Raw genomic sequence first — 6090 nt, forward strand, 5'->3', positions numbered from 1 at the left:
TTACAAAATATTCAACTAGTCATTCGCAGTACCTTTTTTAATTGAGTATTTGTTCTCAAAGAAGTTTAAGCGATATCATACGATTGCATAAAAGAATAGCTGATTTTTTGCAACGTCGTATATCATTGGTTAAACGACGCCGCGGTTATACAATCCGTGCTCTTTTAGTTTAGTCTTAAACAATGTCATGAAACATGAGGTACCTCCAGCGCGATCATATATCCAGTCATACCCAAATCCATAATCAGATATTATTGTTTTAATATAAGTTGCCCATGTTGTTCTATCAGTCTCATATAACGATTTTAGCATCCTGTAGCATTGCTTTGAGTATTTTCTGTTCCCCAATCTGGTTAGTTAAAACTAGACCATTGCTCAATTGCTCATGTAAGTTACAGACAGTGGGTATCTGCTACCAAAATCATAGCATGGTTTCTATTAAGACAGGCTTAACGTTTGCAAAACATTTTACTAACATTTCCGATCATTTTGGTTAAACGTGAACACCAAAGTCCTGCGAAATGACACAAAATAGGTTGCAATATGGAATCGAATAAATTGATTGTTTCTCTATGTATAAAAACATCGCTTTTGAACCTTGCTGGTCAATAACTTCTTAGGTTTTGGACAATGCAAATCTTAATGTGGACAATGTTCCAAGGTATTTTTATTAAGGCTAATATTTTGATTTGCTCATTATTTTAAAACCGTCAGTCGATTTTAATCAGTGTTCCACCATGTCTAAAAACCACCATTGATTTAAATGCCATCTAACCAAAGAACGATTGACTACAATCGATCTGACGTTATAGAATCTGTTAAGTGTCGGCAACACTAGCGATGCCGTCCGCGAACACAATCGCATATATTTGATCGACTTTTCACATTTACCGATTTCTGACTTTTCCTTTATCAAGCCACAGTAGTCACTCTCTCATCACGAATGAGTTGAGGTTGGGGTTTCTTATGGCGTTTGATTTACCTCCAACTTTGTTTTTGGCATTTATATTGTTCGTTTATAACAATATCCGTCATTTAATTCGAATAAATGGCATTTTTCACTTCCTATCCTGTTTTTGTTAATAACTCGAAACGAATGAACTCAACTCATACGTTTACGAGAGTACTCATAAAAGCATCTTCAGATATTTGAATTGCTCTACCACCAGTCTCTTATAAGATAAATAGTCATTCATAGACAGCAAAAAAATATTGGTGAACACAGGCAGCCTTATTTTCCTATACATATTGCATTAGAAGAATTTAGTAATACTATTTGGTATACACACTTTCAAGTTACTTTAAATCTATTAGAAATTTGCTGCCTTCCGTGGAGATTTTACCTGTCATGCTGTTCCATATATTAACGTAAATATACGAGTGAACTGCCTTTTAAAGACAATAAAAACACGTAATCTCTGCCTTTGCTTTTTGAGATGTATTTCTGTATGTATGTTGAATATATTATCATTATTGGAACCCCGCTGAGGCTCGTTTATTATATTGTTTCCATCGCTCCATTTTGCTAATCGTTATGTCAGGATGTAAGTAAATCGTTTACTGGTACTCACTGTCAGTGATTTTGCCCTATAAATAGGGTGCTTACTTGTCTGATCTTTCTTCTGATTTGGTACGATTACACTTTCACTCATGTTTTAGGAAAGTGACTACAGCTATTTATTGGATTTGATAACATGTTTAAGCAAGGCACAATAACATATGTAATGCTGTTGTTAAGATATTCCTATTTTCTGAACCTGATTTGTTTCTTGAAACTACAAATACATTTACCATGAACCAAATGAGAACCTTGAACAACTGGTAAATTTGCTCGCTTTTTTTTAAATAAGTGCTAATATAAACTATTGTACTTTTCTTCCTTACTTCTTTCAAATGTATTGTTCGATTGTTTGTATTGTTGTATATATGTTAATTCCTATAATTGTTAAATCACTTACGGGTGGAAATAAAGAGTATATATATATATATATATATATATATATATATATATATATATATATATATATATATATATATATATAGAGAGAGAGAGAGAGAGAGAGAGAGAGAGAGAGAGAGAGAGAGAGAATTTCTTCGTCAGTTACTTCGTTATCTAATCAGCCAGTCCCCGTCTGTCATTGTCATTGGGAGGGTCAGTTGCATTTCCTGTAAAACTATTTCAAAGGAAGGTTACCATAAATCATTGTAAATGTCATGATTTATAGAAAAAAATCCCTATACACATATGTATTATTTAATCTCCTTCCCTTCAAATTCCAAAGATCTAGTATACTTTATTTCTTAACGTTTGCTGCGAAGCTTTCGTCAGTGCCATTTTTATTTCAAACTATTATATTATAAGTTAATCACAACCTGTTATTTAAATAGTTTTAGAAACCGTAACAAACAATCATGGGGGACAACTCTGTAGATATATAAATGAGCATGCTGTTGTGAACCCCTCCCTTGCAATTTTGTGATACATTCATCACATAATTCAGTGGCGATTATCGTGTTTAAAGACTATTCATATATAGTTAATATTTCATCGAATTATATGCATGCTCTTAATGTTCCTTCCTCGTAATTTGATGAAGATATATTATCCTTGTATTGCAAACAGTTGTTCAGCCATTTCTTCATATCAGTTACAAAAAAATGACATTGGAGATATAAGGGTAGGTATATGAGTGCTCCCATAGTTTCGATTCTCTCCCTTGCAATTATTTGATATTCAGAAGTGATTACCGTAAACTGTGGTATGAATACTTCGACCTTACGGAATATCAGTCATACCAAGTCTTTAGATTTGATTTCCCGCTATGACTAATTGATCCGATGGAAATGATGAAAAGAGAATTATTACGACTCCGCGATAATGCAAGACAATATCTAAAAGTCAGTTTATGCAGTTCATTTTATAGAAATTATGGGACCCTTCCAATTGATTCCATAGTAACCGTGGTGCCATAAAGTCGCCAGTCTGGCTAGATTCACAGCAATATGAGTCACATATTCGCGATGCTGCCCTAAAGTCCAACAGAGGAGGAATTCAAACATTAAAATTGACGTTGTACTTAGTCTACGACTTGATCAAGGCAGTACTCTGTTTATTGGTAAGTCTAAGTGGCAATACGCTGTTCTCGATATCACATATTTTCATTTGTTGCATTACATGGAGATTACTAATGCAAAATAATTAAGTTGTGTTATTTGTTAAGGACAACTCAAGACTTTTATTTAATTTAATAAAAATGATAATATCAATACAATGCTATTACTCCTCTTTCATTATATTAATCAAACCTCCGAAAGTGGTACACAGAAAATCGTACACATTTCAAACAACTTTAGGCATGGTATGGATAATTATGCCATATGGTGACTGGTGATAATATGATTGTTCTAATTATACTAAAAGTTTACTAGAAATGCTCACAATTTTACTAGATTAAACACACATTTAAGAAAGAGCAATACCTTTATTTATGATTTTATAATCATTTTTAACTAAAAATGCATTAAGCAAAATTTTACAAACAAAAGTGAACTTAATTATTTGTTGGTGTCCAGTTTACAGGTTTATATACTAGATGAAATAATTGTTGTATGGGGGTTCATTGTATCATACGTCACTGCATTTTATGTGCAATAGATTATCCATATCAGAGATACAGCGAAATAAAATAAGATCAAACATGTGATTTACTACTTGAAACACGATCAAAGTAACACTGTGCAAGAAATGAAAACAAAGATAAGATCAATTGAGAATACCATACATTAAATAGCCCAGCCGGATTGTCACTTAATTATTGAATAATATATTGGTTTAATTTCCTGATGATTTCATGGACTGATAAGCCCTTTTCTCGAAATTATACGTTTAGTGGGCAATTTCCTCGTCACACTTATCACTTAGAAATATAACAATCTGTATATATTAGTAGGAATTACTTGATTATTACCAGAAATGCGCTGATTTTCCAAGATAACGAATTAATAAGTTTGCTGGTAATCATCAAGGGTTGGTTTCCAATCTAGTGTACGTCAACCTGTAAAGTCTTAGTGCGCTCTAATATTCTTATTTGTTGCTACGCAATTGATTTTATTTTAAAGAAAATGATTCTGTTACGCAGGAAGACATCTATGCATCGGCCTGGACTGGAATTCAATATTGGTCTTAAATGGATTTAAGAACGATGTAGCTAATCGGATTACTTGTAATTAATAATTGACCAATAAGGTGAAAGAAGTCAGTGATGTATGACCATTAGATTAACTAAACTTGAATATTGAATACCATCCCTGGACGCAGAACTTGAATGCATATGTCTAAAATACTTGAAAGCAATTCAAAAGTAATGTTTATGTTTAATTGATATCCTGGGTAGTTTCAGTATTCTTTTGAAGGTCATTATCCCAAGAAAATATGTCTACTAAGCCGTGTTTGTAATACACATCAATATATATTTAAACGTTATGTTCCACTCCTTAAATGAACTGCCTTCCGGCAATTGCGGTTATCATCCGATGAACGCAACACCTTCGGATAGTTTCGGATCGTAAAATATTTATTCCACAATTGAGAACGTTTCAATTTATGATATGTTAAATGTTTTGTGTTAAACGTTACGTTTAAAAGTGATTTCAAGTGGCCGATCTTTCCCGCGTTATTGTGACGTCTTTTGAAAAAATGTTTCAGGTTACGGTCGGATGGTTCTATTTACAGAATGGGTAAGAATATTATTGAAAGGTTTTCTTCAATGAAATGAAGTATTTTTTAACAATTGTTGAATAAAATAATGCATTATTTGTGTAAATATAAGTAATGATTAGCGGGAATGGTTTCATTATCGGGGGTATGAATGCAATTGGGCTGTTCAAAATACGCGTGGAGTCCTTCACACTTTGACCAGCCCAACTGCGTTCATACACCAATAATCTTTCAGAATTTTCTTGAAACTAAAATGAGCATTTCTTTTTCGTTTCCGGTTTCACTGACTTTGCCGAGACGGCAACCCCTACTTTTGCGGACAAATATATATCTATATGTCTGTTTAATATATCTGTGTATGGAGTGTGGTATGTCTGTGTTTTGTGTGTGGTATGTCTGTGTGTGGTATGTCTGTGTGTTGTGTGTCTGTTGTTTGATGTGTGGTATGTCTGTTGCTTGATGTTGTATGTCTGTTGCTTGATGAGTAATACGTCTGTTGTTTGATGTGTGGTATGTTTGCTGGTTGGTGTGTGGTATGAATGTTGTTTGGTGTGTTGTATGTCTGATGTTTGGTGTGCGGTATGTCTGTTGTTTGATGTGTAATACGTCTGTTGTTTGATGTGTGGTATGTTTGCTGGTTGGTGTGTGGTATGAATGTTGTTTGGTGTGTTGTATGTCTGATGTTTGGTGTGCGGTATGTCTGTTGTTTGATGTGTAGTATGTCTTTTGTTTGGTGTGTGATATGTCTGTTGTTTTATATATGGTATGTCTGTTGGTTGGTGTGTGGTATGAATAATGTTTGATGTGTGGTATGTCTGTTGCTTGATGTGTGGTGTGTTTGTTTTGGTGTGTGGTATGAATTTTGTTTGATGTGCGGTATGTCTGTTGGTTGGTGTGTGGACTGTCTGTTGTTTGATGTGTGGTATGTCTGTTGTTTGATGTGTGGTATGTCTGTTGGTTGGTGTTTGCTATGTATGTTGTTTAATGTGTGGTATATCTGTTGCTTTATGTGTGGTATGTCTGTTGGTTGGTGTTTGGTATGTCTGTCGTTGATGTGTGGTATGTCTGTTAGTTGGTGTGTGGTATGTATGTTGTTTAATGTGTGGTATATCTGTTGCTTTATGTGTGGTATGTCTGTTGGTTGGTGTTTGGTATGTCTGTCGTTGATGTGTGGTATGTCTGTTGGTTGGTGTTTGGTATGTCTGTCGTTGATGTGTGGTATGTCTGTTAGTTGGTGTGTGGTATGTCTGTTGTTTGATGTTAGTTTGTCTGTTGTTTGATGTGTGGTATGTCTGTTGCTTGATGTGTGGTATGTATGTTGTTTGATATGAGATTAGGCCGTTGCTTGAAGTGTGGTATGTATGTTGTTTGGT

The sequence above is a fragment of the Mya arenaria genome, chromosome 10 (assembly GCF_026914265.1).
Source record: "Mya arenaria isolate MELC-2E11 chromosome 10, ASM2691426v1".
Lineage (NCBI taxonomy): Eukaryota > Metazoa > Mollusca > Bivalvia > Myida > Myidae > Mya > Mya arenaria.